The following is an 11,341-nucleotide window of genomic DNA, read 5'->3' on the forward strand; positions in this document are numbered from 1 at the left end:
AGTCGCTCCAGATAGTTACAGGATGAGAGATCGACCGCCGCAACCTTCGCACCAAGGAAATCGTCATGATTCGGATCTGGTAACCCCGAACACCCAGCAGGAGCAGGACGGTATGCTCACAACATGGAACATTCAGTCATTTTGCATGTCACGGTCGGTGATATATATATATATATATATATATATATATATATATATATATATATTGCCGTTCGTGCGAGGTTTCGTAGGAACGCTTGCCGTTTTCGGATATCGGTCATAGCATTGACCAATATCCTGTTATTTGGAATATATGCTTCTAACATTTCACAGGTGAATAGTAATAATACTAACGCCAACATGGTGGTCTCGCCGCATCATTAACCACGTGCAAATCGGAGCTCCAGAAAGACACCTAAGGTTAACGCATGACTCACAGCTCACCCGAAACATCATGGTCGGTAACACTCCCACCGTAGTCAAATGCACTGACAATAAGAATCTTACGACTTGAGAAGCCGAATATTTTAGAGGCAGGGGTCCCATCGTTAACCGACAAATGAACATGGTGTGCCCTGTCGTAACATAACGCATAACTCTCGCACACAGGCCAGAGAGTGTGAATGCGCAATTATTTTTATGCAATCTCATCACGTATATGGATGTCATGAATATCCATCCTTCATTTGCATCACTGACTGTATGAAAAGCGCATGCACACACTGTGTGCCTAAATCGTTGTTAAATCTTTATTGAACACATGAAACGGTGTTTCGTTTCATTGGAGGCATCTTTGTATTCAGAGCGCTTTGTCTTGCAGACATTTTAGAAATTTCAATGGAACATATCTGAGGTCCCCGAAAAATGACAATGAATTCACTACCGATTCAAGACACTGCCAAATGTATTATGTTGTTTTATTGTGCCTGTATTGCACTTCTGACCGCATTGATGGATTTCAAGAGACGTAATGCGATATCGATATAGGCGCCATCGTACATTAACTTTTCGAATGATGGTAGACATTTTATAAGGGGCCTGGAGAACTTCGGGAAGAAGCAAACAAATGTAAAATATGCTGCCATCCTCACGGATACACGCCTATATATATAATCGGAGCTCCAGAAAGACACCTAAGGTTAACGCATGACTCACAGCTCACCCGAAACACCATGGTCAGTAACACTCCCACCGTAGTCAACACCATATATATATATATATATATATATATATATATATATATATATATATATATATATTCGTTGCGCGTCCTTTCTTTGAACATGGCTCCAGGTCATCTCAGGGAATGGAACACAACCTCAAAAGAACTTGAGGGTGTTAAGCAAATAAATTGGCTAACCTCCTCTGAACTACGGCATATGGGTTCTCCAGAATTTGACCCACTTTCTTTTCAAACTTGGGTAGACGCGGAAGTCTCCCACTGAGTTTGAAACTCCACCCATGTCAGACCTCCGTGCTATGGCAGCATGTTGAAGGTTCGTAGAATCAGTTGATGGCTTATGCCGGTTGGTGCTGTTTTCTGACAACGAGTGACACATGGGGCACCAAAAGAAGGTACAAAACAATAAAAGAACAGGATCATCAGCTGATATCTTTATATACCTATATATATATATATATATATATATATATATATATATATATATATATATATAGGTATATATGTATATATGCAACGGTGTACCCAAGGCTCAAGGAGGTTAATTCCGTCTGGTGGCTTTTTCGGGTTGTGATTGGTTTTCTAGCTCTATTGCTGTGGAATCTGATTCAAAGCATATTTTGTACCGCTGTGGTTAAAACATTATTGTTTTGTGCCCTGAAAGCTGCGTTTTTCGATGTTACGTTGCCCAACATTGCAACTGAGCTAAACTAGATAGCAACTGGTTGGCTTCAAGAAATCAAAACGGGCATCGTTGGAATTCTTGCACATCAAGTTATCTCTTGGCTTCCGATCTATGACACGCGCTTGACTCGCGCGCAAAAGGCGAGAGGGCCTGCCATCCCCATCCGTCGTCGGCGACGAGTGTGAAAACAGATATAACATGGTGCAGGATCCTACGTGCCTATGTACTATGCTAAAATCAGTGAAAAAACGTCGGCTTTCTGTAAAATCCTAGGGCTGGTCATAGCTTTCATCGTCAATTGTCAAAATAATGAACTAATACATACCTGACCGTTCAGTCACTACTACTTGAACTACTGTAAGCAGACTTTTGCTAAGGTGCTGTGAAATGAATAGCAATATTGGCAAAGTCGTCTCGTCTCATATTTGGATGGTGTGTCGCATGTGACCTCACAGGAATTGCACCAATAATTATTTCCACGCGACACACACTTTGCATGTGAGAATTTGGCCTCCAAATTTAGTAGTCTTGCAATGCGGGTAAAGTGGCTCATATCACTTATGGCTTCTGTAAGGTAAGTTCACAACATGTTTGCGACCTATGCTACCAATCACTATTGCAAGAACTGCAATCCCACATTGAACTGTTGGCATACCATCAACATCAATGTCAATGCCATGCAATGCACTTGGCTGGATCTTGACAAGTCCAGACTGCCAGCTGTCAGGCTTAGGGCAGTCTATTTCAAATTTCATGGTGTATAATTTATGGGCGTGGGTTACAAGCTACCGGGTAGAATGTGCAAGCCTAGAACTGAGACTTGAAAGGGCTGGTTGGAAAGAGCTTCAGGTTACAGAAGATGTATTTTTGCTGCACTGCATTTGCTAGGTCCTAGCTACAAACTTGCTTTTTTGCTGTTTATACCTATTTCACAAACCTTGATATCTATATCATATATATATATATATATATATATATATATATATATATATATATATATATATGTATATATACATACGTCTATATATACACACACACACATATATATATATATATATATATATATATATATATATACACGAATGGATCATACGGCCGATGAGTCATGACGCAACATGCCAGAACCGAATCTGATCTTTGATATTGCAAGCGGTGTGAGTCATTAGTCAAATGATTCAATGCAAGCAATGTTCTGGACTAAGCTGAGCAAAACAACTTGGAACGGCTACGAATCATGAGCTAAATTGGATCCAAAAATATGTGAGTCAGTCCCGACCAGGTTCAACAACGTTAAGTCGAACACAAGTTTGCTTCTCATTGCATTGGCTTCATACCACGCATGCGTCAACTAGTAGGCCATCAGCAAACTTGCTCGGCCCGCAAAGCCAAGGACACGCTTTCGTGGATGTCAAAGACCAAATGTTTTATAGCGTGGGAATGTGGTCTCGTTATTATGCTTTGACATCGCATCCGTGCAACTATTGTAATCGCAACAATTGTAATCAAACAAAAAGCTACTTGTTGAAATGATTCGTGAATGCAATGAACTGAACTGAACAAGGACTTTAAACGCCCGTAAGCCTACGAGCCTACACCAACTGCTCAAAGCCTCAATAAGAGGCGCAAAACAGCGGCTAATCGCCCGAACTTGGAATCTGTCTTCGTCATGGGTGTAACCACTGAGAGGGGCGGGGGAGAGTAGCCCACTCAACTGTTTTTCTTCACGTGCTCCTTTGTTCCGATCAGTGTTTCCCACAGAGCGCACGACCTTTACGTTTTCGGCTTTTAAATGCTATTTTAAGACCCTGTTATGCTCTTCAGATTTCATTTGCCTTAAGTCTGATTTGTCCCTGATACGTTTCGCATTCACGTTCTTTCTGTGCGATGCACAATAGACAATAACAAGTATAATCTCTGTATTTACGCTTCCAAGCTCCAACTCTAGCGCTGCCCCACGCCCACCGCAGCTCAGTTGACGTTGCGCTGCGCCCCGAGCAGCACGCACGGGTCGGCGCTCCTCCCACCTCCCGTGTGAGTGAGACCGCGTGTGAGCCGGGGGAATGGCGAGCTGCGAGTGAGTGACCAGAAGGGTGGGTGAGGTCGCGGCGAACTGAGTACGCAGCAACGCCTGCACAACATGCGCAGAGTGAATATAGATCTATGCATACCGGGGGTCGCAGTGACGACGGTGTTGAGCGCGGCTACCCCCGCTGCGTACCCCTGAGGGCGCCCTCGCACCGCCGCTGACAGTCGCCCGCTCATCACCACCGAGGTGAGCGGACGGCCACGCCCAGTCAGACAACGGTAGTCGGCCCACCCACCCGTCTACTGACCCTGGCACCGCCCCCGGCCAACCCAGATCAGCTGACCCTGGGACGCGCCAACGCCAGAGGGCAAGCCACCGCGGCCGCGGGGGCGGTGTCAGCTGGAGCCGGACGTTAACTCCAAGGACTTACTGATTGAAGAACTGAACATACAGTCAATCAAGCCAAAATTAGCTGATCTACGTCAAGAGCTATCTGATGTGTACTAGCTTGACTTGTTGGCCCTCAGTGAGACATGGATAAGCACAAGCGTCCCAGCTCGTCTATTGCAAATAGACGGATATAACATGTGCAGGACAGATCACTCTAGAACCAGCAAGCTGCCGGGGGGGGGGGGGGGGGGGAGGGGGGTCATGGTGGCGTGGCGATTCTGGCACGGGACCACTATGAAGTATAAATGTTACCGACGCGCTCAACGGTGACTACTGGTGCATCGAACCTGGAGGTAGTGTGTTGCCTCGTCCGAACACCCAAACGAAAACGTCTACTGTTAGCGTCTACCTACCGGCATCCTACTAACGCCAGCCAACAACTGACAGCCGGCTTCGATGACTTCAAGGGGCAGCTGCAGCATATGTTAGCAACGTACCTACATACCACACTGATACTCGCCGGAGACTTACACGTCTGTTTGCTGCAGAGACCATCCGTGCCCAGGGCAGGTTGTCTCGGTGGCCGGCTTCGTCAGCTGGCGTCCACGTACGGACTACACATCTGCAATGCTGTCACCTCGACCTGCCAGCCGGCCGCTGTCCAGCTTGACGTGATCACCAGCAGACGGCAGCTCGTGGTGAGGAGCGGTGTGACGCGGTGCCACTGTGACGGGCCGCATGATTTTTCCCGTGTGCTGCCGCGGCAAAGCAGTCCTTGGTCCCAGCGCTGCGGAACCGCCCAGTCGCGCTGTCTCAACCGAGTAGACATCAGCAGCTCTAACGATACGCTTGCTAACGCGGACTGGACCCTTGTTTTAGCTGTTGGCGACCCGACCGAGAAAGGGGGCGCATCCCCACGAGTTTTCATTTTCCTTCTGGACGAGGTGGCCCCGTGAGGCACGCGAGGCTGTCTGCGCCCAGCGCCCTGCCGCTGTCCGCGGTAACCCGCCAGCTGCTAGCCGGCCGGCGTGCCGCGCTGGCGGAAGGACCGACTGAGCTTCTGCCGTCCGCTGAACCGAGATAGGCTCGCTGGCGGCCGGGCCCGCTGAGCGGACCTTCTGCCGTCCGCTGAGCCGAGATAGCCTCGCTGGCGGCCGGGCCCGCTGAGCGGACCTTCTGCCGTCCGCTGAGCCGAGATAGCCTCGCTGGCGGCCGGGCCCGCTGAGCGGACCTTCTGCCGTCCGCTGAACCGAGCTGGCTCGCTGGCGGCCGGGCCCGCTGAGCGGACCTTCTGCCGTCCGCTGAACCGAGACAGGCTCGCTGGCGGCCGGGCCCGCTGAGCGGACCTTCTGCCGTCCGCTGAGCCGAGATAGCCTCGCTGGCGGCCGGGCCCGCTGAGCGGACCTTCTGCCGTCTGCTGAACCGAGATAGGCTCGCTGGCGGCCGGGCCCGCTGAGCGGACCTTCTGCCGTCCGCTGAACCGAGGCAGCCGCGCTGCGATACGCCGGGACTGCCGTGAACACCTTCAGCGTAAGCTCAACGAAGCCGGCCCCAGCCGCACGTGGCAGGTGCTGCGGCTTATCATCGAAACCAAGAAGAGGCCAGCCAACGCAGCAGACATCACAGCTGATGCCATCAACCCTTATTGCTCTATATGTAGAACCGAACACAGCTGCTAGCGTACCACAGGCTCCCTCGCGTGCCTGCATGAGCCGTGCGAATAGCCGAGCCGAGCCGTAACTTACGGTGGTTCATGCATAACAGTAAATCTATGAAGCCATCCAAGTCAACCGGAACCGATGGAGTGAGTGTATTTATGTTGCAAAGGTTTTTCGCGGGCCTTTGCTACGTGTTTCTGGACGTTGCCAACGCCAGCCTAGTCGCAGGAAGGGTGCTAGCGAGTTGAAAGCATGCGGTTGTAACGCCAATACGGAAAGGAGGGAATTTAGCCAGTGCGTCGAACTGGCGACCCATTTCCATACTGCCCGCTGTGACTAAAATAGTTGAACGACCCGCGCACCGCCAGATGAACGTTTATTTCGGCACGTATCAGTTGTTTTCGTCCTCCCAGCACGGATACCGACGTCATCACTCAACTGAAACAGCCCTTACTGTAGTGACTGACCGTGCGCATCGTGCGATGGACTCAGGCGAAATTGCTCTGTTAGTGTTCCTGGATTGTTCAAAATGTTTTGACGCTCCAAGGACCCAACTCCTAGTACTTGTAACAAAATCTATGCTTCGTAATGTCCCCAAAATTACGATCAAATTGGAACATCGACAGTGACTGAAACCGGAGCTGTCAAGAATCTGGGTCTCACGATTGACAGAAACCTCACCTTTTTTCCACATATCGACCAACTGACAGCTAGGCGTACTGATACGCTCATTGCCCTGATCCACGCCAGCCCCTTGGGTCTGCGCCGTTTGCTGCGGCAAGAAGTGAAAGGACTCGTGATGTCCTCAGCTCGTTTCTGCACATCCATTTACGGAACATGCGGCACCACACGCATTCATCGAGCACCAAAACTGGCCGATTTTTGCACCCGTGCCTTTTCACGCAACAAGAAGTACGACCAAAATTTGAGAGGAAGCAACACGTTTAGGCATTTCGTCGGCTCCAAATCCACTAAAATATCACCAATTAGCTCTTACCAAATTCATACTCCACACATGACAACCGACAGGCCGGCGAGGAGTATTCCGGACTGTCCAGGACAACTGCAACACTCGACAGACCGGACAACATAAAGCTACGCGAGCCAGGACGAGCGCCGGGATGCGTAGGCTCAGCCACGGGACTGCGACATTGTTTAACCGCCTGCCAACCGCCATGCAAAACACTAGGCACGCGTCGCGCAACAATGCAGATGTCTACACCATCCGCTCCGGGGTGACCAGCCGAGCTGAGTGTGCGTTGCTGCGTTGGTTCGTGAATTGTTAGTTGCCTGCATTGTGAGACCTTTGAGTTTGTTTCCCTTGCCTACTGTTTATTTTGGTATTTAATCTTGACTTGGCTCATGCAAAGACTGGAAGTATTCCAGGATATAACCACAATAACTACAGTGAACTAAACTGAACCCAGCGCCCCAACACGGCCTGTCCAATGCCTCAGGATCTGCCATTCAGTCGTGCCACAACATACCAGCTGCGCATGCGCAAATCGCACTCCTAGCACCGGATGGTGCTGCCACCTGGGCGCCCAAAATAAGCAAAACTCTAGTGAAGCTCTGACTTTATAGATCTCGCCAGCTGTTCAACATTAGCACCTCCTTTTCGTCACAGTGAGAACACTGGCTCAGAACCTAGATTACTGACTAGCTTGACAGAATTCTGACACTCTGACACAACACTGACTAAGAACACCGTCCTTCCATCTCAATCGTGACACCCCCATCGGGACGCATAATCTGCCAGGTAGGGCGGGCAGAGAACTCCGCCCTGCTCTGCGGAGGAGAGCGTGAAGCCCGCCAGCGTGTGGCTCAGGGGCGCCAGGCACAGACATCGGACCTGGGCCCCGAGCCGGCATCAGAGTCCTGGACGGAGACCTTGGAGCACCCCGCGGCGACCGTGGTAGGGTCAAGGCGGACTCACGCCACCCCGGTCCAAAGAGGACTGCTACGATAGCGGCCGGGCAGGCCGGAGAGCGAGCGGATTCACGCCCAGCAGCGGCGGTGGCGGTCCAAAATACCAGACGCCTTTTTAAAACATCAACTGAAGACGGAAAACCCATCCCCAGAAGAAGACAGTGACCAAAGGAGTTCTGTCGATCGACCACCAGCGACAGTGTGACCTTATCTTCAGGGGACATCGACACCTCTGCGGTGATTTACTCAGCACAACGGACAAGCCCTCCCACACTTGAATGGCCATGTCTGTTCGTTCGATTTGAGCTTCATCGGAAATTATATTTTGTAGTTCACTGTCACTGAAGGGGCCTATCGCCGCTCGCCTGTCCAGCAGAACACATCATTGCACGCCGTTGCAGGACACGTTTACAGAGCAGCATGCGCGCGTGTTGCGCTGACAACAATACCCGTTAACCGGATCGCAGTGCCTGCGGTTATCACTCTCAGTTGGGGGCTCCTCAAGCGTCTGTTTGGGCTTTCTTGTGGCATTGTTATCGCGACGATGGATGCAGAGTTTAGCGTGAAGGACGGGGTTTTCCTGCTCCCGTTCTGACCTTTCGCACAGCAGGATGAAGTGGATGCCGCCGAGACACCGTGGATGGAGAGGTCCGTTTTTCTCGCCAGCAAACGAGTAGATGATGAACCCTCCCGAAATTTTCAGTGGTTTTCACATTGAAGAATCTGGCCAAAACTGCTATTTGGGGAACATTGCTATCATCACTGAGCTAAGCGACTGACCCAGCGGACTCATCAGTTTGAGCGTTTGATGGGAATGATGGTCTAGTTTGAAACCGCATTTTACGGGAACGCGAAGTATTTCTTCAACAAGCTGATGCCACGAGGTCCGACTTTCTAGCGTCTTGCCCATCTTGAAGCGACTCCAGCGGCAAAGATTCTACCATCGTGTCAACGCCCCCTCCGGCTTGTGCCAGTGGAGGCGGTGGGAGATCATCGACGCCGGACGTCGACGAGACGTGCGGAGCGCTGGGTGAAATTGTTCATCACAAGAGGTCTGCAGCAAAATTGGGGGGGATTTGTATTCACGTTGCATCACATTCCAATATCTAATGCATTTTATAAACAGATAAGATGCACTCTTGAATATTGCTGTGCTATGCCATGTCTTAAAACATTCCCAGGTACAGAGAAGCTCATTCATCCAACAAAAGGCCTACACATCCTACATCCATTGGGGTGCTCATGTCCCGATGGCATGCAGGAACTCTCGCTTAAATGCGGCAACAAAGCATGAGTGATTAAGAGCCCTCACGTGGTGTGGCGAAGGGTCGTAGTCGACCGGGGCTCGAAAAATAAGCTGCCGCTTGGGTCTTTTCTGACGCGCTGTAGGCAGTCTGATATCGTGTGACTGGCGGGTGCGTTTCCCTGTCGTGTCGATGTTTGTGCTGAGTATATTTGCCAATGCTGATTGTTGTCCCGTTGTGATGATGTTATGAAGGAAGGTTGCGTTGTGGTAATATGCCAGCCGTCCCACATTCAGGGCAGTGTTTCGGTTTACCAGATCGGAAATATGGTAGAACTTCCGGTGGCCTGTTGGTCAAAGCGATGGTCAAAGCATTGAGCGGTAGAACCTCAGAGACTCTGGATTTGCATCTTGCCGCGAGGGCTGCTCGAAAGGTAGGCTTGAGCAGTGATCCATGCGTATGCGCTACTTTCACGTCAGATTTTTTTTGCTGGTCTTGTGGCCTTCGACTCGCGTGCTAACCATGGATCGCAATTTCAAAATTTAGTAGCACCCCCAAGGCTCTTCTTTTCTTCTTTAACCAATACACAATTCATACCAGATAGCAAGCTTCTGCCACTGCTGCCATGTTCTACCATCTGTGGCTGTTCGACTGCTGCGCTGGGAAACTATCCTTCACGGCACCACTCGCCATCCAGAGGCGCTAACACGTCTGCCCTTGCTCACAGTGAATAGCACTGGCAGCATCAGCAGTGCCGGAACGAGACTGCACGCCAGCACAGCACGGCACAGCACAGCACAGCACAGCACAGCACAGATCCTGACAGCCGATCCCCTAGCCGTGACGCGGCGAGGCGCCTGCTGGAGCCGCACCGCCTCTGGCACTGCCCTGAGATCCGCGCTCCCCCCCCCCCCCCCCCCCCGCTCCCTCACCCGATCGAGTGCCAGGTCCGTGCAGCAGCGTAAGCGAATTCGTGCGGTGCCACCACGGACCGTGTTGTCAAACTTACCTTATAGGCGGCGCCACTGTCTTTCGTGCTTTGACGTCGTTGGATTGCTTCGTTGCCTTATCCGATGTTGCTGCCGCGCGCTGCTGTTTTTTTTTTTTGCTATGCTTTGTTGGTCTCAACGAAGCTCTTCCGCTCTTTTTTTCAGTATATATGTATATATAGATATAGATATAGATATAGATATAGATATAGATATAGATATAGATATAGATATATATGATATATATATATATATATATATATATATATATATATATCAGTGGTTTGGCACAATTTCAGCCCAAAAATCTTCTCGCGCCGCTCGCACGTCAGGCTGAAATCGTCTCTTAAACAAAGCAGCACTTTTCTATACGGGGTTGTCGTGGCCTCAATCCAAGGACAAATGACAGATTGGGTAGGTTGTGCAATTTGGTCAGGTGACTTGACCCCAAACCTGATAGTTGTATCAGTCAATGTGGCCGTTTCGCGTGTTTACGGGCCCGTAGAAACGTATGTTTGTCGTGTATAGCAGTGCGCCTACCAGCACTTGAGCACCCTTCCAACCGTATAATAAAAAGTCGCATTTGCGCGCTTGTAACCACCGGGTTAAAGATGCACCAGCTGAGTAGTTAAGCAAAGCAATAAATTAAACAACATACGACCATATATGACACGAAAAGGCTTAAAAGGTAAATCTGAAAAGCTCTGGAGTACGGAACTGACCGAAGTCCTTCAGGGCTAACCCCATCCCCGCTTCCCGCTAGCAAAAAGTACGCACCGCCGCCTACAGCCTCCACAGAAGACCGCTTTCGGCTTCTAGGGCGGCCTCTAGGGGGGGCGCCTTTACTTTCCGATCAGAATGGGCACGTGCTTCCAGTGCCATCCTCTTTGTGTTCTGCGTTGCACGGTTACTATGCTATAAAATTAACGACCAATTATTAAATCATGCAAGCCTTTGAAATATGAATGGTCATTCGTCGAAACAAAGCGTGCTAAATCCGTTGTGAGAAAAACAATAATGGGGTAAGTTTAGGCTATCGAGCATCCACTCAATCCTTTACAAAAATTGACACCCTTGTATACACCAATGATCACCTGATATCACCGTTGACTCGTGGCTTCTAGCACACTCAGATTCCGCTATTTTCTATAGAACGGCTCAAAGTGCTGAGAAAAAGAAGCCGAAGAACTTGTCTGCTGATATCAAGCTTTTTTGAGGCTTGACTGGATGTACGATGGAGGTCACATGATAGCCTGGCACG

The sequence above is a fragment of the Pollicipes pollicipes genome, unplaced genomic scaffold (genome assembly GCF_011947565.3).
Source record: "Pollicipes pollicipes isolate AB1234 unplaced genomic scaffold, Ppol_2.1 Scaffold_3087;HRSCAF=3621_pilon_pilon_pilon, whole genome shotgun sequence".
Lineage (NCBI taxonomy): Eukaryota > Metazoa > Arthropoda > Thecostraca > Pollicipedomorpha > Pollicipedidae > Pollicipes > Pollicipes pollicipes.